The sequence below is a fragment of the Pseudorca crassidens genome, chromosome 2, assembly GCF_039906515.1.
Source record: "Pseudorca crassidens isolate mPseCra1 chromosome 2, mPseCra1.hap1, whole genome shotgun sequence".
NCBI lineage: Eukaryota > Metazoa > Chordata > Mammalia > Artiodactyla > Delphinidae > Pseudorca > Pseudorca crassidens.
This window is the reverse complement of record NC_090297.1, coordinates 75,398,733-75,424,385: the sequence shown is the minus strand read 5'-3', so window position 1 is coordinate 75,424,385 and position 25,653 is coordinate 75,398,733. Positions and strand designations below refer to the sequence as shown.

At 38.6% G+C, this 25,653-nt stretch overlaps 1 protein-coding gene across 1 annotated transcript in view; it reads left to right on the top strand.

Moving 5' to 3' along the window:
* The first annotated feature begins 6,626 nt into the window (after positions 1–6,626).
* The window catches only part of COL24A1 (collagen type XXIV alpha 1 chain), a 431,777-nt gene continuing 412,750 nt past the window's right edge, over positions 6,627–25,653 (top strand). Inside the window, exon 1 of the mRNA XM_067726773.1 lies at positions 6,627–6,759. The gene's annotated coding sequence lies outside the window, so the exon portion shown is untranslated. The remainder of the gene's footprint in view (positions 6,760–25,653) is intronic.

The following is a 25,653-nucleotide window of genomic DNA, read 5'->3' as shown; positions in this document are numbered from 1 at the left end:
AAATAATGAAAGAATCTGAGAAAGTTTTCCCCATTACATAAAAGCAATCACATGCTTGTTTAATTAATATTTTTAGCAGACATTCAAGTGCCTGTCGTGTGTCAGTATGCCATTGTCAATATGTCAAGATGCTATTCTTAGGGACTTAATATCCCATTAAATGAGAACATTTGTGATATTTACAGTATAACCAAGTCTGTGTCGTTGCATTTAAATCTCTTACAATATTATTTGATTTCCACGAATGTCAGAACTGAGGCAACATCATTTATGACTTTGTGTGGAGTAGATTGAGATTCCACGAGTGGAGTTTTGAGATAAGCCTTTTATTTATATGTAGCACCATAGCCTTCATGGATTCCAGGTTAGTGTAATGATCTAGCTTTCCTATCAAAAATGTTTTAGAATTACCACCACCACGCAAATTTCATTAATTTTTATCCTTTCAACTTAAAAATATGTTTGAGTGCTAAGAAAGTGCTCTACACCTTATTTTGCTAACTCCTTGTGCCTTTCCAGAATGTTTATAGCATTAAAATGGTGGTGAGGTAGTTGTAATGGTAAGATGAGACTCAGAAATGGAACTTTCCACAACAGACCACTGACATTTGTCGTAAGACTAGCAGAGGACCTACAAACTTGGTTGCTTGGCAAATTTACATCTTTAAGAAAAAGGTCAAATCAAATTTTACTTGAAAACTTCAGATAAGAAAACTGAATTTGGAAGGTCCTTTTTGAGACAGTTATTAATGTGTTTAAATCCTACCCTAAATTTTCAGTTCTCCATTGTTATACCATTATTATGGTTTTCTTGAGCTTACTTTGTGATTTCTAATGTAATTCAGTTGATAATTGGATTACATTTCAGATAATGCATTCCATAAGTATTTCAATGCACATTCTAAGTACAAGGAACTGTTAAGAAGCTAAAAAATCTAAGTCAAACAATATTAGACTCAAAGTTTTTTAGTCTACTTGTTTAATTTAAAATTGGCATGTCTCTACTCAAAACTATAAATCTTTGAAAAGAATTCCTGTGCTTTTCTTCCTTGCCTCTACCCTGAAAGTGGAGCAGACCCCCCTCCCCCGCCCAAACAAACAAAAAGTTTCTAAAATATATGTTTGACTAATGAACAAAGGAATGAATCCTCTGAGCTCTATGCAGGCTCTGTGGGGTTGTTATGAGTCACAGCACCATTTCTGGGGGTCAGTGGTTCTGCCTTTTTTTTCTTGAGTAAAGATCATGTGCTTGGGGATAACTCCCTCAGTATAGATTATGATGTAACATTTCAGGTTGGGGAGTTGTTATAAAGCAGACTTCTTTGCATCTGCAAAAATGTGGATGACCACTGAACTAGTCCAAATCATCTCTGGAGGGTAATTTAATGCAAATATGTCCTCTTCAAATCACTAGATAGTTGGACAGTATTAATGGGTTCTCCTTCCTGCTACAGATGCTAACTTGACAAGACCTTTTCTTTCTACTCTTTCTCAACCCCAGAAATTCAATGAAATGTGCCAGTAGGAAGATATTTCTCACTACCTCCTTGCTCCCACAGCTTCTCTGTTTAAAGAAAGGGGGGGGGGTATTAAGACAGTAGCCAAAAGTAGAATTTAGCCTTGACTTCTTCCCATCTGTGTGTTGAACTAGTTAATTTTTCTTTTTCTCCACAAAGGAGAAATTAATTACCAGTCTCTACTGAAACTGGCAGGCCAATTTATTGACTGATAACCAAACTGGTTTTCTCTTGACATATTTTGTTTTTTCTCTTTCTCATAACCAAACATTTCAACAAAGTATTTCTCCAGCTGTTAAAAAGTATAGTTCTTATCACAAATGCCACATGACTTCATACATAGAATATGAAAAACATGATCTTTGGTCTTCATATCTTGTGATTTAGCTGAACGTGGGTGAATTTAAATGGCAGAGTCTGAAACTCTGAGATAGTTCTGTCCATTGGCTTGACCATCAAGTATTCAAGTAGGCCAAGTGAAGGAATTTTACAGATGTATCAGGGTTCTCCAGGGAAATGATAGATAGATAGATAGGGTCTTTTATATATATCACATACAAATATATATAAATAACATATATATATATATATATTTTTTTTTTAAAGAAATTGACTGTGTAGTTGTTGGGACTGGCAAGCTTGAAATTTGTAGAGCAGGCCAGCAGGCTGGAAACTCAAAAAGGAGTTAATCTTGTAGCCTTGAGGCAGAATATCTTTTTTTCCAGGAAAACTCAGTTTTTACTTTTTCAGTTTTCAACTGATTGGGTGAGGCCCACCTATATTATTGAAGACAATCTCCTTTTACTTAAAGTTCACTAATTATAGATGTTAACCACATCTACAAAATATCTTCATAGCAACGCCTAGATTAGTGTTTTACTAAATAACTGGGTACTATAGCCTAGCTAGGTTGATGCATACGACTAACCATATGGCAGGTATGGTAAAGAAAACATGGACTCAGATTGCACTGCTTCATGCCTCTCTGCTCTTGCAGAAGCTGTAACCACCATCTGGAAGGCACCCTCTCCTGTTGTCCACTTACTTTCTGAACAAGTTTCCTACTTACTCATTCAGATTTCACCCCCTTACTAAAATATGGGTCATAGAGATGAAAAGAAGTTGGAAGATTCAAGAGCTATTCAGGAGGGAGAATCAATAGGACATTGTGACTGATGGATTTTGAAAGTGAGAGAGGGAAAGAAAATGTGAGATAACAGCCAGGTGCCTGCCTTGGGCAGGATGACTGGTGGTATTATTCACTGATGCAGAAAATGGAGGAGGAAAATAGATCTGGCAGAGAATAGGATCATTTAAGTTTGGGAACGGTGAGTTTGAATTGCCTGTGAGTCATGGTGAAAATGTGTAGAGGAAAGATAGTGCTCAGATCGGAGATCTAAGTGAAGCATACAGATCTGGACTGTGTCTTATGTAAATGAGAGTTGAAACCACCGGAAGAGAAGAAGTCACACAAGAAATTACAGGGAGGGAGAGGAAGACCAAGCGCAGAATCCTGGAAAAACATCAACATTGAAGAAACAGGCAAAGAGAAGTGCCAGTGAAGGAGACTGAGAAAGAAATGTCAACTAGGAAGAAACCAGGAAATGTTGTGTCACAAAATGAAGGCAACCAGTCAGTGTCAGATGGAGCAGACCCGTCAAATCAGATGAGGTCCAACATGCCGTCCATTAGAATTAGCAACAAGATCATTGGTGATCCCGGAGAGAATATTTTCAGTGAAGTGGTGGGGGGTGGAAGCAGAGAGCAATAGGAGGAAGACTAGGTAGGATGTCAAGACATGGAAGCAGACAAACCTTCCACTGACAAGTCCCATCCTCTCTGTATAAATAAAGTGACTGGTTCTTGGATTCTAGCAGTCTGGATTCAGTTGGGAGATTGAAACCACATGGTGATTTAAACAGGGGTAGTTTAATATAAAGAATTATTAAACTGTGATAGTAGAGTAACTTTAGTTTTTAAGAATACTCGTTATGGTATCCTAGGGCCGAAGGAGATGGGCAAACTTCGAAGGGGGCCCTCTCACTAAGTGTGCGGTTCATATCTCATTGGACAAATGTGTGTTTGAACCCACCGGATGGCAGAGAAGTTTGCTGATTTGCTGGCCAGAGCTGGTCTACAGTCAGAGACGAGCAGTAATGAGCCCTCTGCAGCGCCGGCAGGGCTGGCGAGCACAGCTGGTGGCCACTGCGTGGGTGTGCAGTGCAGTAGGAGTGGGACACCAGGCCTCCTGCAGCCCGGGTGGACACCTGGTGTCCCTATGGAGTGGAATGTGAGGTTGGGAGGAGCACAGCATTGAGAGGACTGTGGGAAACACCCCTGGGGAGGGGAGTGAGTTCAATCAGGGAGTCAGTGCCAGCAGGAGGCCCGAGGTCTGTATGGAGAGGGCAGCACAGACATGATCATCAGGCCGTGATGGGGGTGCAGTGTCGGACAGCGCCTTCTGGGTGAATGGCTGGGGCTGAGAACCACCAGATGTCCTCACACCCACCCTGTTGATCCACCTTGCTACCGGCAGAAACCTCCGGAGAGCCCCTTCGTCCTGCAATGCTGCTCCAGCGCTGTCTACTGAGAAAGCTTAACATCATGCTTACTTTAACAGAGAAACGCTTAAAGCAATTCCATCCGTTATCAGAGAGCATATATTTGCAGGGTGAATTTGGAACTGAGAGACAATCAATTTATAGTGGCCCAGACCCCATGTAAGTTGCTACTTTGTTTACCAAAGACCTTTCTTTCCATCCCCAGTAAATATAATGAGATAGTACCAAGCTGGGAGATCACAAATTTGTAGCAGCTCCACTTCGCAGAGTTGTTTGCTTTTTCAGCAGTTTTAGCCACCCAGGTATAAGACAGAGAATGCAGATAAAGTATTGACCCGGATTTGGCTGGTGGGGAGAAAGAGGGAGAGAGTGAGCCATGTGCCAGAGTCTTCAGTGAAAGTGAGGAAGCCTTCCGGAGACAGTAAATGACATTGCCAGGAAAGGATGGAAGCGGGACAGCGGAGTAACAGCCTCAAGAAGGAGAAGCTTTTACTAGAGTGGGGAGGATTGGAGAGGTTTGGAAGCAACTGAGGGAAGCCAGGAGAAGGGCAAGTCCTTCTCTAGGCCCAAGGGTTTGAAGAGACTAAAGATGTAAGGAAGTGAGTTAACAATGGAACAAAGGTCCAGAGACCGTAGTAAGGGAAGGGAATGATCCACAGCAGACTGTCCCTGAGCTGAGGCATTCCATAGCAGTAAGAGTGTGACAGGGAAGGCTGCCTGGCCTTTCAGCAGGGAGTCGAGAAAAAACCTAAATGACAACGACTCACTTCAAATGTCCTCGCTTTGCTGCAAGTCTTTTTGGTATTTGAAGTGTATTTCTGGTTTCAGTGATGTGATGAGGGCTGCCACAAGGCTTGCAAGAACACAGAGAGGGTCCCATTCAGGGCAGGGCTTTCTTGGTGTTCAGAGGAGTGGTCAGGGTCCTGGTTAGGGATCCAGGATGCTTGTGAAATATTTATTTATTTGTTTGTTTTTAACTTAGACATTTTTTCAGTATAAGAATAACGTAACTACGTTGTAGAAAATTTGGAAAGTGAGAAAAAAGGAAAAAATAATACTATAACAATTTAAACTTTCTCCTTCTAGGGCTTTTTCCTATGTACATTTAAAAATAGTTTTATACTCTTAATGATACTCTTAACGATACACAATTTTATGTCTTTTTACCTTACAAATCATAAACATTCTTCATGTGACTACCTGATCTTCACAACTGTAATTTTAAAGGTTTTCATAATAGCTCATTTGTCAGATGCATTCTCATTATTTCTCTGCTGTTGGGTTGATTTTTTCAGAATTGTTAGCAAGTTGCTCAGTGAACTATGATTTGTGATTGTGAGTGAATATGACTGTTCATTCATTTTTGTGCCAGAGTCAGTACTTTTTAAATTCTGGTTTCAAAATCATAGCTACTCATGAAGAGTTTCCTAGGCTACATTTTGAATTCAGTATATCTTTGATGACATCATAGTGGAATGTGTTTTGTTCAAGAGGGAGGTACATAACTCTGATGTTTCTTTGACTCAGCATCAAAGGCTTTTGTGCATTTTTGGTCTTTTATAAATCAGAAGTAAAAGAAGATAAAGGAGCTCAATGTCTTTAGAAACAACACATTTCTATAGCAGCTATAGATCTGGAAGCTTATTCATTATGAGCATTTCTCACACTACCCCCATGCCTGCTTTCTCTGGTTCAACTGCAGCTGCCTCTCTCAGTGTTTCAGTTCTAACCTGTGCAACTGGATAAAATATTAGACTAAAATAAATTCCTAAGTGTGTTTTGGGATGGATTTTAATTACCAGAAAGCCAGTCCCTGAGGAGCCTGGCTATTCTAACAGCAGAACGAAAGAGCGAGGCAGGGAACAGGGGTTCGAGGAACCCTGAAGAAATCGGTGCTCAGTCAGTGAACCTTAAGGCCTTTGCTCCCTGGGTCTAGGGACAGGATTAATCTCAGAACCCGGAATGGTGTCATATTCTCAGGTTGGGGTTAAGTGGTCTTACCTGTAAAGGTTAGAAATAGAACCAAGTAAGTGGTCCTTCCATTATCATTATCACTATAAAACCAGAGCTTTGTTGGAGGTGTGCTGGAGCTGGCTGGTACCAGATCCCAAGAGCTGAATGTTAAATTTTAAGGAATTTTGCAGCTGGTTGATTCATGTTGGTAGTTTGAAATCAGCTATCATAGGAGTATTTACGCCTTAGAAAAGACCATCACAGAACTAAATCACAGAAATGCTGTAAATCAGGACTTTTTTCTCCATCCCAGCTCCACCCCCCAACTCCAGAGATCTGTGTTAAACATTTACCAGCACATCTCTGATGGTACCTCCATCTTTGTCACTGGGCGACGTCACATTTTCTCTTTTTGTTGAAGAGTCAACCTCTCTGAGCTTCAGTTTTCTCATCTGTAAAATGTGAAACCCTGAATTTAGATCTGACAGAGATTTTAGAAATTATGTAGTCCAACCTTTTTATTTCACTAATGCTATTAGCATGTGGTATATTTTTTCCTCAGAGATAGAAGCCATGGATCTTGGTAGGATAATCAGCGTGACCCACTCAGTCTGAAGCAGGATTCTTGGCAGTTGAAGCCTGAAGTGTTGCAGACCTTGTCATGGTGATGCGCTAAGCAGTAATAGGAATTCCAAGACTCAGAGCAAAGGCCTGGACTGGGAGCCCAGGTAAGCCAGTGGGATCCGAGGTGGGGTCAGTCGGTCATTCCAGGAAGAAGCAGGTGAGTTCTTGTGGTTTGATGAGTTAAGGTGATGGTTTGAGGTGGGAAAAGATAAGGTCCAAACCTGGGCTAAAATCAGGGTTTCATTTAAACAGGTGAGACAATCATTTGACAATGTCCAGGTGGTAGGACAGTAGATACCAGAAAAAAAAAATCTGTTTTTCAGAAGTTGTTGCTTAGGTTCAGGGAAAAAAAAAGTCTAATCATTTGATAGCCCTGGAGAATCCAGGGTCTTTTTCAAATTGCCCAGCATGCACACTACACACACAATATCAAAGCATGACATTTGCCAATAAAATCTTCTAGAACGGAAAGTCCACAGTGAACTTTGCCTTAATGATATAGAGGCTTTGTAACCAGGGAAATGGTCTTGGTTCCTCGTCCAAAAAGATTCTTGAAAGACATAACAGGAAAAAACAGGTGGGGAGACCTACTTTTTTCCTTAGGTTCTTCTATTCTTTTTATGATGTTAACCTCTACTTCCACATTTTTTTCTTTATTCCAGTAACTATTGCAGTTAATTTTGATTGCAGAAACCTATCTCGGAATTGGCTTGCTGCCTGAAGTTCAGACTGTATAGCTGAGTTCACTAGCCTTTCTTTACATGCTGAGCAATTAAAAACAATAAATCTTTTCATTTAAGTACAGTTTGCAGGTGAAGGAATAGAACACCATGATCAGACAAGGACTGGCATCAAGATAGAAATCTGGTCTGAGGAACAGATACTGAGGGGGAGACAGTTCACGTGAACTTGATTAGGAGTTAATCAAGTTAATCAAGCCCCTTAGGGGCCAACATCAGAGCCCCATTAATGGGAACTGGAGTTTTTAATTTAGAGGAAGATTCTCAGGTCACCTTGATCAGAGGCAGCATAACTCTTAAGAACATAGGGTGAAAGTGAATCTTCATGTAGTGTGGATTTAGGGAAACACCATGAACTATGTTACTGCAGAGGAATTGGTTTAGAATAGTCTCATTTTTCTAGTAAATAAGTGATGGAAGGAAGGTGTCACGTTCACAGGTATCACTAGTAATAGCCAATGAATATTATTCTCCCATGAAACAGGAGTCATTTGCCATAGTTTAGTCATTGGAAGTTCTCTAGTACTGATGTCAGAATTCTCCACCTTACAATTCTGACACAAGGAGGCACGCTTAAGTTTATTTGCCATAAAGCTTGCATGTGATTTCTTCAGTGTTGGAAGATTGCATCATCTCTGTTTCCCCATGTGTTTTAATTTATCCTAATTTTTGCCAGTGTCACTTTTATTCCCTCTCTGTTGCCAAATTTATAGATCATACATTTATTTGAAATTCAATTAATTTGTTTATAGGATTGAATTATCTACATCATGCCAAATTAAGCAGTATTTGCTAAAATTTAATACCTAAAATACTTTATTAGGTTTTTTTCTTTTTTAGTTTTAGCTTGTATTAGAGGGTGTTTGACTTGCTGTAATTTAAATGGTATTTGATGAAAATTCATTGGACATTTTACAAGCTAAACCAATTTTAGCTTGTAAACCGATTTATTGGACATTTTACAAGCTAAATAAACTGTAGTTTTTTTTAGAAAACCAATAAAAGTTTCTCACAATGTTTAACCTTTCCGCCTTATGAGATGCATATTGCATATTGATGAGATGAAAAATGCATTATGAGAATATTGTTATCGTGGATTTATATGGTCAGCTTTTCCCCGCAGGATTATCTACTCAAATATATGCACGATGGAACGTGTTTTTCAGCCTGTTCAACAATAGGAACATAAAATTTTGATCAGTGAGGGCCCAGAGTGGATGGGAGAGAAGGGGGTGGACTTGGGGCACTGGACACAAATTCTATCCTACCGTCCATTACACAATTCTAAATCGATATGACCAACGTGCTAATATATAAAAGATGCCGTGTGTGATGTTCACTCAGGGAAACAGGATTTGTGTGAACTAATAAAGTTGAGATGAGAACAGTGCACAGCCTGAAATTAGGCACTTGGTATTATTAGTCATGGGTGCTAAAGGCAACGGAAAAAAATATATTAGTGGGGAAGAGGAAGGTACATGGCTAGCGTAAAATCACTGCTGGTTACGGAGTGAAACAGTTCTGTCTTAAGAAAGCATGTCTTATCGGGCCCTGTGGTTGTTGAAAAATTGGGGGATTGATTGACCTTCACAATTGATGGACTGTGTGGAATGTACCAAATGAGCACAAATGGAAAACAGCTGTTTGTGTATTCCAACGCCAGTCATCAAGGAGGCCAAACACAATTAAGAAGTTCTGCCGTAAAACAAAGACATCGTTGTAATCATCAGGCTGCTTTTTACACATTGTCCTAAGATCATTATGTAATTGACCCTCTTGATAAATTCTTTTCTGCCACTGAGCCAGTTCTTTTGAGAAGTTAAACGTGATTTGATCTTGAAAGACTGAATGACTTACACATTAATAGCCATGCAAGGCAGGCATCCCTGGTGGAAGAAAGGGTACTGTTTCAGCACTTCTGCTCAGTGGTGTCTCAGGGCTTTCTTCTCTCATTCAGTGGTTTCACAACACCCACACCCGTTGTCCCCCGCCCGCCCCCCGACACCATAGTTCAATTCCCAAGGATATTAGATCAATTCTGAACTGTTTGTTGTTGTCATTGTTTATGTTTCATAGGTGTTTCTAAGATGTTTCTACAACATCTACACAGTAAATAAGCTAACGTATAGCCAGCCTCATTATAGTCCACAGACAATTGAACATAAACCCTTTTCAGGAAGAAAGATTCTGCAATAAATTAGGAATAATTGGGTTTAAAAAAAATCTTGGTCAGACCACTCTTGGTTAAACCAACCTAGTCAAATTTTCCTTGCCTTTTGAATTCTTCATTAATTAGAGTTAGAGTGGAAATTTAAACTCCAAACCAGAGGAATGTGTAAGTACCACATTCTCTAGCAGGCAAAGCTTATTTCAACCTTTTATCCTTAATTCAGCTCTCCAGCACCTTTAGAGGTTCTGGTTGTTCCTTTGAAGGTTATAGGAAACTTTCCAAGATATTATCTGTAAAACCACTTGAAAAATCTGCTATAAGGTTAATATTTAATTCAAAGTATTTCTGCCCTCAGATTTTAAAACTTTTCTGTTCAGGAGAAAAATGGGTTACTTTATGTTTTAATCATTTTAATTTAATTTTTACATCAACGTGTGCTTATGAAGTTCCAGCACGTGCTAGTGAGGTGTTACTGAGACCAGATTGTCATGTAAAAGGTGACACATCTTTGTACGAGTGTAAGACGTTTGCAGGTCACCTCTCAATCATCTATCGTGACATATAGGAACACTGAAACTCAAGGTAATTTCTGCTGCTCTCTAGACATGTCAGGGAAGGGGTTGCAGTGTTTGAGATGGACAGATGAAGCCAATTTCTGTAACCAGGAACCAAGAAATAGAAGGTCACCGGGGAACGGAAAAAAAAGTCGTATCTGGTTGAGAGCAGAGAAGTAAAGGGGAATGAAGTTTGAGCTGTAGAGCTTTATCTTTAAAGCTAAAGGTTCAGAGTTTGGTTTTGACTTGAGAAAAAGGTGCAGATCATGGTTTTCTTCTGCAACTTCGGATCCACTGCAACGGTGGACAGGCCTGTGGAGATTTCACCAGCAATTCCTAGGCTGCCATCGGGAAACACAGAATTGGGGAAATACTGGTAAGATAGTTTGACTTGCTTTTAGAGTGGAGCAGTACTGTACAGATGTAGGAATAAGCTATCCACCCACCCCTGTGTTTTAATCTAAGTAAATTCTTTAATACTATATGTTGCATTCTTTTACCTATGCAATACCATGGTTAGAGGGCTTTTTTTTAAAAAAAATAGATACTTATTGGAGTATAATTGCTTCACAATACTGTGTTAGTTTCTCTTGTACAACAAACTGAATCAGCCATATGCATACATATGTCCCCATATCCCCTTCCTCTTGAGCCTCCCTCCCAACCTCCCTATCCCACCCCTCTAGGTCATTGCAAAGCACTGAGCTGATCTCCCTGTGCTACGCTGCTGCTTCCCACTAGCTAACTATTTTACATTTGGTAGTGTGTATATGTCGATGCTACTCTCACTCTGCCCCAGATTCTCCCTTACACCCCGTGTCCTCAAGTCCATTCTCTATGTCTATATCTTTATTCCTGCCCTGCAACTAGGTTCATCAGTACCATTTTCTTTCTTTTTTTTTTTTAGATTCCATATATATGCATTAGCATACGGTGCTTGTTTTTCTCTTTCTGACTTACTTCACTCTATACGACAGACTCTAGGTCCATCCACCTCACTACAAATAACTCAGTTTCGATTCTTTTTATGGCTGAGTAATATTCCATTTTACATATGTGCCACATCTTCCTTATCCATTCAACTGTCAGTGGACATCTAGGTTGCTTCCATGTCCTGGCTATTGTAAATAGTGCTGCAATGAACATTGTGGTACATGTCTCTTTCTGAACTATGGTTTTCTCAGGGTATATCCCCAGTAGTGGGATTGCTGGGTCATATGGTAGTTCTCTTTTTAGTTTCTTAAGGAGCCTCCATACTGTTTTCCATAGTGGCTGAATCAATTTACATTCCCACCAACAGTGCACAGGGGTTCTCTTTTCACCACACCCTTTCCAACATTTATTGTTTCTAGATTTTTTGATAATGGCCATTCTGACCGGCGTGCGGTGATACCTCATTGTGGTTTTGATTTGCATTTCTCTAATAATTAGTGATGTTGAGCATCTTTTCATGTGCTTCTTGGCCAGCTGTATGTCTTCCTTGGTGAAATGTCTGTTTAGGTCTTCCGCCCATTTTTTTAACTGGATTGTTTGTTTTTTTGATATTGAGCTCCATGAGCTGTTTTTATATTTTGGAGATTAATCCTTTGTCTGTTGTTTCATTTGTTTAAATATTTTCTCCCATTCTGAGGGTTGTCTTTTTGTCTTGTTTATGGTTTCCTTTGCTGTGCAAAAGCTTTTAAGTTTAATTAAGTCCCATTTGTTTTTTTTTGTTTGTTTGTTTTTCCATTACTCTAGGAGGTGGGTCAAAAAAGATCTTGCTGCGGTTTATGTCAAAGAGTGTTTTTCCTATGTTTTCCTCTAAGAGTTTTATAGTGTCTGGTCTTACATTTAAGTCTTTAATCCATGGGGAGTTTATTTCTGTGTATGGTGTTAGGGAGTTTTCTAATTTCATTCTTTTACATGTAGCTGTCCAGTTTTCCCAGCAGCACTTATTGAAGAGGCTATCTTTTCTCCATTGTATGTTCTTGCTTCCTTTTTCATATATTAGGTGCCCATATGTGCGTGGGGTTATCTCTGGGCATTCTATCCTGTACCATTGATCTATATTTCTCTTTTTGTGCCAGCACCGTACTGTCTTGATTATTTTAGCTTTGTAGTATAGTTTGAAGTCGGGGAACCTGATTCCTCCAACTCCATTTTTCTTTCTCAAGATTGCTTTGGCTATTCGGGGTCTTTTGTGTTTCCATACAAATTAAAGTTTCTTATTCTGATTCTGTGAAGAATGCCATTGGTAGTTTGATACGGATTGCATTGAATCGGTAGATTGCTTTGGGTAGTATAGTCATTTTCACAATATTGATTCTTCCAATCCAAGAACATGGTATATTTCTCCATCTGTTTATGTCATCTTCGATTTCTTTCATCACTTTTTTATAGTTTTCTAAGTACAAGTCTTTCACCTTCTTATTCCTAGGTATTTTATTCTCTTTGTTGCAGTGGTGAATGGCAGTGTTTCCTTAATTTCTCTTTCTGATTTTTCATTGTTGGTGTATAGGAATGCCAGAGATTTCTGTGCATTAATTTTGTATCCTGCAACCTTACCAAATTCATTCATTAGTTCTAGTATTTTTCTGGTGGCATCTTTAGGACTTTCTAAGTATAGTATCATGTCATCTGCAAACAGTGAGAGTTTTACGTCTTCTTTTCCAATCTGTATTCCTTTTATTTCTTTTTCTTCTCTGATTTCCGTGGCTACGACTTCCAAAACTATGTTGAATAAGAGTGGTGAGAGTGGACATCCTTGTCTTGTTCCTGATCTTAGTGGAGATGATTTAAGTCTTTCACCATTGAGTATGATGCTTGCTGTGGGTTTGTCATGTATGGTCTTTATTATGTTGAGGTAGATTCCCTCTATGCCCATTTTCTGGAAAGTTTTTATCATAAACGGCTGTTGAATTTTGTCACAAGCCTTTTCTGCATCTGTTGAGATGATCATACGGTTTTTATTCCTTAATTTGTTAATATGGTATATCACACTGATTGATTTGCATATATTGAAGAATCCTTGCATCCCTGGTATAAATCCCACTTGATCATGGTGTATGATCCTTTTAATGTGCTGTTGGATTCTGTTTGCTAGTATTTTGTTCAGAATTTTTGCATCTATGTTATCAGTGATAGTGGCCTATAATTTTCTTTTTTTGTGATGTCTTTTTCTGGTTTTGGTATCAGGGTGATGGTGCCTTTGTAGAATGAATTTGGGAGTGTTTCTCCCTCTGCAATTTTTTCGAAGAATTTGAGAAGGATCGGTGTTAGCTCTTCTCTAAATGTTTGATAGAATTTACCTATGAAGCCTTCTGCTCCTGGACTTCTGTTTTTTAGAAGATTTTTAATTACAGTTTCAGTTACATTACTTGTGATAGGTCTGTTTATATTTTCTAATTCTTCCTGGTTCTGTCTTGGAAAATTGTACCTTTCCAAGTATTTGTCCATTTCTTCGTGGTTGTCCATTTTATTGGCTTATAGTTGTTTGTAGTAGTCTCTTATCATCCTTTGTACTTCTGTGGTGTCACTTGTGATTTCTCCTTTTTCATGTCTAATTTTATTGATTTGCGTCCTCTCCCTTTTTTCTTGATGAGTCTGGCTAGTGGTTTATCAATTTTGTTTATCTTCTCAAACAACCAGCTTTTGTTTTATTGATCTTTGCTATTGTTTTCTTTATTTCTATTTCATTTATTTCTGCTCTGATCTTTATGATTTGTTTCCTTCTACTGACTTTGGGTTTTCTTTGTTCTTCTTCCTCTACTTGTTTTAAGTGTAGGGTTAGATTGTTTATTTGAGATTTTTCTTGTTTCTTGAGGTGAGATTGAATTGGTATAAACTTCCCTCTTAGAGCTGCTTTTGCTGCATCCTGTAGGTTTTGGGACGTTTTGTTTTCGTTGTTATTTGTTTCTATGTATTTTTTTATTCTTCCTTGATTTCTTCAGTGATCTCCTGGTTATTTAGTAGCACACTGTTTAGCCTCCATGTATTTGTGTTTTTTACCTGTAATTGATTTCTAATCTCATAGCACTGTGGTCAGAAAAGGTGCTTGATACAATTTCAATTTTCTTAAATTTTCCAAAGCTTGATTTGTGATCCAAGGTGTGATCTATCCTGGAGAATGTTCCATGTGCACCTGAGAAGAAAGTGTATTCTGCCACTTTTGGGAGGCATGTTCTATAAATATCAATTAAATCTATCTGGTCTGTTGTATCATTTAAAGCTTGTCTTTCCTTATTTATTTTCTGTTTGGATGATCTGTCCATTGATGTAAGTGGGGTGTTGTTAAAGTCCCCTACCATTTTTGTGTTACTGTAGATTTCTCCTTTCCTGGTTGTTAGCATTTGCCTTATGTATTGAGGTGCTCCTGTGTTGGGTGCATAAACATTTATAATTGTTATATCTTCTTCTTGGATTGATCCTTTTATCATTATGTAGTATCCCTCATCTCTTGTAACAGTCTTTATTTTAAAGTCTATTTTATCTTATAGAATTATCACTACTCCAGCTTTCTTTTGATTTCCATTTGCATAGAATATCATTTTCCATCCCCTCACTTTCAGTCTGTATGTGTCCCTAGGGCTGAAGTGGGTCTCTTGTAGACAACATATATATAGGTCTTGTTTTTGTATTCGTTCAGCCAGTCTGTGTCTTTTGGTTGGGGCATTTAATCCATTTACATTCAAGGTTATTATCGATATGTGTGTTCCTATTACCATTTTCTTAATTGTTTTGGGTTTGTTTTGGGCGGTCTTTTTCTTCTCTAGTGTTTCCAGCCTAAAGAAGTTTCCTTAACGTTTGTTGTAAGGCTGGCTTGGTGGTGCTGAATTCTCTTAGCTTTTGCTTGTCTGAAAACCTTTTGATTTCTCCATCGAATCTGAATGAGATCCTTGCCGGGTAGAGTAATCTTGATTGTAGGTTTTTCTCTTTCATCACTGTAAGTATATTCTGCCACTCCCTTCTAGCCTGCAGAGTTTCTGCTGAAAAATCAGCTGATAACCTTATGGGGATTCCTTTGTATGTTATTTTTTGTTTTTCCCTTGCTGCTTTTAATATTTTTTCTTTGAATTTAATTTTTGTTAGTTTGATATGTGTCCTGGGGTATTTCTCCTTGAATTTATCTTGTGTGGGACTCTCTGCACTTCCTGGACTTGATTGACTATTTCCTTTCCCATGTTAGGGAAGTTTTCAACTATACTCTCTTTAAATATTTTCTCAGACCCTTTCTTTTTCTTTACTTCCTCTGGGACCCCTATAATTCAAATGTTGGTGCATTTAGTGTTGTCCCAGAGGTCTCTGAGATTGTCTTCAATTCTTTTCATTCTTTTTTCTTTATTCTGTTCCTCGGCAGTTATTTCCACCATTTTCTCTTCCAGCTCACTTATTCGTTCTTCTGCCTCAGTTATTCTGTTATTGATTCCTTCTAGTGTTTTTTTTCATTTCAGTTATTGTGTTGTTCATCTCTGTTTGTTTGTTCTTCAGTTCTTCTAGATCTTTGTTAAACATTTCTTGTATTTTCTCAATCTGTGCCTCCATTATATTTCTGAGATTCTGGATCATCTTTACCAACATTATTCTGAATTCTTTCTCAGGTAGATTGCCTATTTCCTCCTCATTTATTTGGTCTTGTAGGTTTTTAACCTTACTCTTTCATCTGTGACATATTTTTTTGATGTCTCTCTTTTTTTTTTTTTTTAAATGAGTGGGATTGTGTTCCTGTCTTATTGGTTGTTTGGCCTGAGGCTTCCAACATGAGTTTGTAGGCTGTTGGGTAGAGCTGGGTCTTGGTGCTGAGGTGAGGACCTCCATGAGACCTCACTCCGATGAATATTCCCTGGAGCCTGAGGTTCTCTGTTAGTCCATTGGTTGGAACTCAGAGCATCCAGCGCAGGAGCTTCGGCCCGACCCCTGGCTCATGAACCAAAATCCTGCAAGCCGCGTGGGATGGCATAAAAAAAGAAAAGAGAAAGAAAAACAAGAGAACAGTAACAAAGTAAAAAATAAAATTAGACTAGGAAACTGATATGTTAGAAAGGATATAAAAATAAAAATATAGATGAATCAACAACAGGAAAGTACATCAGTACTACAATAGTAAAAAAGAGGAGGAGGGAAAAGAAAAAAGAAGAGGGAAAAGGCCTTGGCTGTGGAGGGTGGGGCCTAAGCAAGGGTGAGGTTTGGATGGTGGACCTATGCTTAGGACCCACAAGGCTGGAAAAGGCCCTGGGGGCTGTAGGGGGTGGTGCTTAGTCTCAAGGAACAGAAGGGGCCCAGGCGTGCCCTCCACGCCTGGTCTCAGAGGGCAGGGGACCTCACCTGGGAGCCCAGCAGGACCCACAGGGGTCCTTCTATGCCCCCAGGACCCACGTGGCCTGGAGGAGACTTTGGAGGGGGGATACCAGCCTGGGGGCTCAGCAGGCTCCCTGGGCCCAAGTGAGTGGGGCAATTGCCCCTGCTGCTCACCTGCTCTTCCCAGAGGGTCCCTCCCACCTGCCTTTCCTGATCTCCCCAGCCTCAGGGGTGCCGATCCTGTCTGGCCTCCCCTTCTCCTCCCCGCCCAGTCCCCCCACATCCTACCGGTTCACTTGGGGGCTCCTCCCGTCTCCTTGGGCATCAGGGTCCCCCACCAGTGGCCAGCAGGCACCCTAGTTGCGGGGAGACGCTAACTCGGCATCTTCTCACACCGCCAGCTTGACTCCAACCCCACCCCCTCAAAGGCTTGTTTTTTAAAATCTTTTATGTACCCTTACTAATTTAGCAGTTCAGTTTCCTAAAATATGTGTGTGTTCACCTTATTTGCACCTTTAACTGACTTAGGGCATTTTCATTGCTTTCATCCCCATCTGTTTCAACTTGAATTTAGCTACTATTTTTAACTCAAGTGTTAATTGCCTTATCAACACCAGTTGGCTTCTCTCACAGTAGTTCATTGCTCCCAAGCAGCAATTAATTTATCGCGACCTAAAAGATTCCTCTGGCCCTCTTGCCTCTCCAGCTCTCTCTGAACTACCTTTTTAAAGGAATGGCTGCACCTAGCCCCTGTTGCTTTTAATTCTTTCACTGTTGGCTGTTCCCCTTGAGTGAGGGATACACTCATACTTAAAGGAACCAGATTCTTATTATTTAGGAAACCATTTTTAAAGGACTAAGACACATTACAAGGTCTCATTACACAGTTTCAAAAACTGGCGAGTGTGGTGAGGGTGGAAGACAAACCTGTAACATTTGTGGAGCCCTTATACACATCAGGAATTCTGCGGAGCACTTGTCATATGCTCTAGTATTTAATATTTACAATACCTACATTATCTCATTTTAGAAAAGAGGAAATATAGGTGCAGGCTCACAACTTCTAAGAGGAAAAACTAGGAACTGAGTGTAGATCTGCTCAACGCTAAGACTGTTGCACTGTTAAGGGGTAAAAGAAAGAGTGGGGATGCGACGCTGAGTGAGAGCCAGACAACAGTTTGGACAGGATGGGAAAGAGAGTGAACTGGTGCTGTGTTCATGTCATGGACTGAGCCTCTATATTTCATCATTTGTGTGCTTGGGTGCTTCAAGTTCAAATATTATTGGAAGGCAAAGGTCTACAAGCAAAACAGCCCCATGAAAGAACCCAAAGAACACTTATTTCCCAAGGCTTTTCTGGAGAACCTCAGGCTCAGAACAAACAACTCAGGACAGAAATTTAAGCTCGAACACAGAGATTCCTTAGAATGATACGCTGGATTTTTTGATTTAAAGGACCTTTGATCTCCTTCCCACTTCAGAAAGGCCTTTAAGGCTCCACAAAGGACTGCTGGAAAAGCAAGGATTTGGGTAAGGTCCATCTTATTTATTTTGTCATTAATTCTAATGAGTCACCCCTGTAAAAATGCAGTTCTGTCTCTTTGCTTTTGATAATTATTAGAGATAACAAAATTTGTGATCAAATATTTTAAAGTGGCTGCATTGCTGTGATAAACACAATGAATACACTTAATAATCTCATGTACTAATTAAAAAGCTTGAAACATCTGGAAGGGAAAATATGGTTCAGTGAACAAAACACCCTGAAGGTTATTTTAATAATAATAATGATGACGACAACAACAACAATGGCAGCTAACACTTATTGTGGGTTTTCTACATGCCAGGGACTTTTCAAAGTGCTGCAAGTGTATAACTCTCCTTAATCCTTATAATACCATACATGATATACCTGATAAGTGCTAGTATCCCATTTAACATATAATAAGTAAAATAAGTTATCCAAAGCTGGGGTTCAAATCCAGGAGGCCTCTTAACAACTATGTTATGCAAGAACACCATTATATTTTTGTGGGTTCCGTTAATTAAGTCTTCAGGCTTACAAAGGTCATGTTTTCTGTTATTTGGGAAGACATCTAAGCCTCCTGACAGAAAAGAAATATTAAACAAATTTTCAGAGCCCTAAAACTCCCTGGAAAGAATACCACGTGCTAGTCTAGAGCAGGTCTGCCAACCTTTCTGTAAAGGGCCAGATAGCAAATATTTTAAGCTTTGTGGGTTACACAGTCTCTGTTGCAACCACTTGGCCATTGTACAAAAGCAGCTCTAGACAATATGTAAAACACTGAGCATGTATGTTCCAGTAAAACTTTATTTACAAAGGCAAGCAGTGGACCAAATTGGGCCCAAGTGCCATAGTTTGCCAACTCCTGATCCAGGGCATTGGTTTTCAAGGCATGATCAGGAACATCACATGGGCACTTGTTAGAAATGCAAATTTTGGGACCTCTACTCTAGAGTTACTGAATCAGATACTATGGGGCATCACTTCTGTGTTTTAACAAGCCCTCCAGGTGATTCTGATTCATGCTATGGTTTGAGAACCACTGATCTAGTGAAAGCGAACTAATGTTTATCGAGTGCTTGTGCCAGGTGCTTCCAATATTTTATTCTCATTGAGTCCTTACAATGATCCTTTCAATTAGGTATTACTCCCTGTTTTACAGTTGGTGCAGCTAAGGCTCCAAGAGGTAAAAGGACTTGGCAAAGATTGAAAGGTAATTAAGGAGCACAGCTGAGATTCATAGCAATGGCTGCTCCACTGCATAGCATACCTTAGCCAACATACCTCCAAAATAATCTTGAAGATCAATCTATTCTCACCTGCTGAATTTACAGTTGAAGGAATTAGGGACCAAATAGATTAGAAAGATTTACCCCAGCCTATTTCTCATTAGGGAAGGATATTTATTGAGCTTCTGTGAACGTTAGAAATTATTCTATTCACTTTGTGTATTTTAGCTCAAACAATTCTTTCAAGAACCAATGGAAGTAAGAATTATCCCATTACAGAGGTGAGGAAACTAAAAGGTAAAATAAATGAAACTGAATTGGCCAATGTCCTTTAACTCTCTGGACTTTATATAACTTCAGAGCTCTTTCTTCTTCCTCATGCTGCCTGCTTACCCAAATTTTGTATACTCCTACTTAATGACCTCAGTTGTGTGTTCATAATTTAGGGCGGTGGTCGTGTGTCACCTATCCTAACTAGAACTGTGATATCTTAGAAAGTATTGTGTGCTTTTGGTTGAAAGGCTTTGTGTTGAAATTTGGATTTTTATTTCCAAAGGAGATTTTTTTTTTTTTTTAACACAAGTAAAACCAACTCCGGAAATGTGAACAAAAAGAATTGAATAAGAATGCATTTGAAGGATGTTTATTAACACTCCCTAGAATTTGGCATTTTGGAACTTACTACAAGATCACTTTGTTATAACATCTTTCCCTTCCCCCAGTTTCAGTGTTTTCTCATACATAACACTTAAAAGTCCCAGCCAAAGACCCATAAAGCAATATTTTCCCCCATGTAATGGTTTCCTGCACATAGAGTTCAAAAACCTTGTCTTCTGGAAAAAATTATAAAGAACTTCCACAGTATTAGAATGTAACTCACACTCCTTAAAGATCAGTAACATTACTTAAACATATCCCCATGTTTAAAACACCTCTTCTTGTAGTTGTCTTTCCATAGTTTATAGTATTATTCCCCTCCAAAAAATTTAAAAAGGAAAATGAAGTGTGGCATTCCTGCCTACAAACCATATATTTTGAACAAAATCCAACTAAGGATATTTTTTAAAGCTTTGTTTCACAATGAACTTAAAAAATGAAGAAAAAAATGCCCCCCCCCTTTTCTGTAAGTTACTGTATTAGTTTCCCAAGGTGGCCATAACAAAGCACCAAAAATTCTGTGGCTTAAAATGACAAAAATGTCATAAATAAAATAAAAAGACAACCTACAGATTGGGAGAAAATATTCACAAATGATTCTACTGACAAGGGATTAATTTCCAAAATATACAAACAGCTCATACAACTTAATAACTAAAAAACAAAACACCCTATCAAAAAATGGGCAGAAGACATAAATATGCATTTCTCCAAAGAAGACATACATATGGCCAATGAGCACATGAAAAGATGCTCAACATCGCTAATTATTAGAGAAATACAAATCAAAGCTGCAAGGACGTATCACCTCACACCAGTCAGAATGGCCATCATTATAATGTCTACAAATAATGCTGGAGAGGGTGTGGAGAAAAAGAAACCCTCCTACAGTCTTGGTGGGAATGTAAATTTGTGCAGCCACTATGGAGAAGTGTATGGAAGTTCCTTAAAAAACTAAAAGTAGAGTTGCCATATGATCCAGCAATCCCACTCCTGGGCATATACCCAGAGAAAACTATAATTCAAAAAGATACATGCAGCCCAATGTTCACAGCAGCACTATTTACAATAGCCAAGATATGGAAGCAACCTAAGTGTCCATTGACAGATGAATGGATAAAGAAGATGTGGTACATATATACAATGGAATATTACTCAGCCATAAATGAATGAAATAATGCCATTTGCAGCAACATGGATGGACCTATAGATTATCATACTAAGTGAAGTAAGTCAGCCAGAGAAAGACAAACATCGTATGATACCACTTATATGTGGAATCTAAAAAAATGATACAAATGGCCTTATTTACAAAAGAGAAATAGACCCACAGACATAGAAAACAAACGTATGGTTACCAAAGGGGTTAGCAGGGAGGAGGGGGTAGATAAATTAGGAGTTTGGAGTTAACATATACACGCTACTATATATAAAATAGGTAAACAACAAGGACCTACTATACAGTACAAGGAACTATACTCAATATCTTGTAATAACCTATAATGGAAAATAATCTGAAAAAGAATATATATATATATATATATATATATATATATATATATATATAACTGAATCACTTGAAACTAACATAACATTGTAAATTAACTATACTTCAATTAAAAAAAATGACAGAAATGTATTCTCTTGCAGTTCTGGAGCCTTAAAGTCCAAAGCCAAGGTGTTGGCAGGCTCATGCTCTCCATGTGAAATAGTAGGGAAGGATCCTTCCTTAGCTGTTCCTAGCTTCTAGGGGTTTTGGTGCTCCTTGCTTTCAGCTGCAGCACTCCAGTCTCCGCCCCCATCATCACATGGCCTTCTTCCCTGTGTATCTGTGTCTCTGTGTCTGACTATCTCTCTTTCCTTTCTCATATGGACACCAGTCATTCTATTTAGGGCCCACCCTAATCCAATATGCTTCATCGTAACTTGGTTATATTTGTGAAGACCTTATTTCCAAAAAAGGGCACATTCACAGGTAATGGGTGTTAGGAATTCAACCTAGCCTTTTGGGGAGACACAATTCAGACAACCATAGTTATCAAGTAATTAAATATACATTACTTCAGCCATGAGAATACCTCCAAGCACTTCATAGTCATTGCTTATACAAGAAATAATTTATTATTTTCTAGAAGAAAAACTCGGTCAATAGTCAGATTTTTGGTTAATAACCAACTTATGTGTACTTATTGCTTCTGGTTGGCATTTATGAAGCTACTGGTTGGCATTTTAAAGCACTGTCATTCTTACTAATATATCTCCTTAAAATTATTCAATAACAACAATAATAATTGTAATATCTATGAATTAAAATCTTCTTGTGCCCAGCACATGTGTAATGCTATTATTCTTTTAATCCTTGTGATAATCCTATGAAGTCAGTATAATTATTACCCATATTTTACAAATGAGAAAACTGAGGCCCAGGACATTAAGTAGCTTGTCCATTGTCACACAGCTAAGTAGTAACTGATGAGGCCAGGATTCAAGTTTCAAAGTTGGCAAACATCTGTTTCTCTGGTAAAGAGTACCTACTTCCTTCCAGTACTCAGGAAAGCACATGAGGGCAGTTTGGACTGAAGTTGATGGAATGCCAACAGGTTACCTTTCTTTAGAGTCCCCTTGCCAAAGTTAACTGGAACAGGTATGTTTTCCTGGTGTTCACTCAATAGCAAAGATTTGTGAAGCACATTCTCCATGGGTTAGGCACCGAGTTAGGCACCAGAAATTTAAATCAGTCAATCAGTCCATCAGTCAATAAACAAACAAGTAAATAAAATGCAGACTTTAAAGCAGCCTACTATCTAATGGTTACCACGCTAGCTAAATGAATTATGAATTATTTCACCTTCTGCTATAAGCTTCAAAGCACCCAACAGCACTTTTTGGAGTATATTCTGCAACAAAAAGAAAATTTAATGTACAACAACATGGATGAGTCTCAGAAACAACTGGGCAGAAGAAGGCAGACAAGAGAATGCATACTATATGGTTCCATTTATACGAAGTTCTAGAAAAGGTGAAGCTATAGAAATAAAATCAGTGGCTGCCTGGGGCAGCGATGGGGGAGGAAATTAACTGCAGTGGGGCATGAGAGAATTTTCTAGGGCAATGGAAATATGCCATATCTTGTTTGGGGTGATGGTTTCACAGGAATATACATTTGTCAAAAATACCAAGTGGTATACTTAAAGTGAAGCATTTAAAGAACATATCTGTGGAATCCATTGTCTTCTGCTTGGTAAGTAGCAAATCCAGGTAACTTGATCCCAGTCCAGGTTCTTTCTAGAATATCGTACTAATTCTATATAACCACTTGCTGACGCTTTCCAGGTTGTTTATTTAGTTTTTTAGTAGACCTTGGTTACTATTTGCTCATCTTTCATCAAGAAAAAAACTTCTAGGAATCACACAGTGGTAGTTAGTACCAAAGAGTTACTGAAGTTTCCCTGTGTTTCTGAATTTTTCCCAAGTAAAATTCCATGTGTTGGAACCATCTGGCTTATTTCTTAGCAAGAGGAATACTAGAGTGGTTTTTTAAAGTGAAGTTTCCTTCCTGGGAAAGTAACTTTTTCCCTAAATAATGTAGAGAATTGGAGAAATTTATGAATTTTTAGAAATATGATTTCAAAGAGTTGTTTTGGTACTTTATTTTTTAATTTCAATTGCTTTGGACATTCTTAAACAAACTTTTGAGGATTCCTAAGAAATGCAACATGCTGTAGCTATTGAAAAGTTGATTTTATTACATCATTTTTCTCCTAATCATCTTGGATTGATGATTTCATATTTGATTTGGAAAAAATCCCGGTTTATCCAAGTTTAGGTAATAATGTCTAGGCATTTTGATATTAATGTTTTCTTATTATTCACTTACTCGGTAGACTTTAATACTTATTTTCAAATTCACATACACATTCACACATATATGTTGGAAAATATTTAATAGTAACATTGTGACAATTCTATTCGGAAAACTGTTTTTACTTAAAAGTCACATGTTGAATTATGTTTGGAAAATGTCAAAGTGTAATATGAAAAATATAGTCTATTTTGAAATATTTCTTACGAGACTGGATTAGGAAAAGGACTTGTTGAGGGAAAGCTTGAGTGGATATTGAAAAGGGAATGAATGAATAATCTGTAAAATACATTTGAATATAAAAGGAATCCTAAAGAGAAGATAAACTAAGAAGCACAGAGAAAACAAGACATGTGGCAGAGGAAGGGATGCTTCAAGTACATCACATTTAAGCTCTTCCTTGTAAATTCTGAAGACTGTCATGAGAACAGCTATCCTGTTTGGGGAAGGAAACAGATTTGACATAGGAAGTGTCACATTTCTGCCATCATGCACTAAATTCTGAGCACAGCATGACCAGTTCCGATTGTTATTTTTTTCCAATGTCCAATGTCATGTTCATCTCCCCCAGTGGTCCCATCCCTTGGTAAACTCTCTGTCTTCTAAATTCCCTTAGCCTGTGCTCTCTGCAACACTCATATAACATGGAATGTGATACTTTGTACTGTATTTGTGATAAGCTTTATGACCTTTGGAGGACAGCGATTGTGCTTTTTCACATTTGCATCCCTAGAGCCTAAGACAGCATTGATATAGATCAGGTCCTCCTCAGTGATGATGAGATGTTAACAGTAGACTATAACAACTATAGCCCCTCTACACTTTCCACCCAACATTACAGCACTTCGTATTTACCACACTGTAAGATAATGGTCCATTTACTTTGTAGAATTCTCCTCTAGGCTATAAGATTCTTGAGGGCTGAGATGTTTTACTCACTTCCTTACTCTCAATATCTTGCACATCATAAGAATCTAAGAAGTATTTGTTGTATAAAAGTATGAATGAGGGAACTGAATCAGGAGGGATGGATTTTAGTCCTCTACCACTATTTGTTCAGAAATATTGAGCAAATGACCTAGCATCTCTGTGTCTCAGTTTCTTTATATACATATAAAATGAAGGTGTAGGATTTGATAAGAATCAAAGTCCCCTCCCAGGTCTAAAAATCCATGATTTAATGATCATGGTGATAGCTTAAAATAGAAAGATGCTTTAGTTCAAATACTGAGTCAGTAAGCTAGATGATATCAGCTCTTAGCAATCGGTTTTCTCCTGCCTCCAAACCTCTCATCACCTGGAACTCTAAGGACCCCAGACAGATCAGCTTGCTGAAGATTTTGGGGATGTCATTATATCATAAATAGCTACTCATCAGAAAAAAACTGGAGACCCCAGACCCTGGAGAACAAGTGTGAAAAGGTGATTCACACCAACAGTCCAGCAAATGAGGCAACCTATTTACACTTTTAACCAAAGGCTAATTTTCTAAGCACCTTGGTCTTCTTCCATTGCCCGCTCAGGAAGAGCATCAGTTGGTTTGAGGAATTCTTTAAATTGATAGGTACAGAAACCTTTATATAGCCTGCATACATTTGTTGAGCTCTGTGTACCCACACTATTGTAAGCTCTTTATGTATTTTAACTCATTTAATTCTCATAACAGCCCCGTTTGACTGAGGCAAAAATAGCCAAGGTTATACAGCTAATAAATCATAGAGGCAGGGTTCAAATCCTCACTGACCCCAAAAGGATATTAAAATGGTGCAGTTTTAATAGAAACCTCACTTTCGCAGGCAGGGGTGCGTATGGGGGTGTCAAAAATGAATAATTTAGACTTTAAGACAACAAGGATTTATTGCCTTCATTCCCAAACAGCTTTGCCTATGTGTAGACTGCAGAGATGATTCCCAGACTCTGCACGTGTTTGGAAGGCCAGTTACCAATTCCTCAGTAACCAACAATGGGATTACAGTAACGGGTGATCT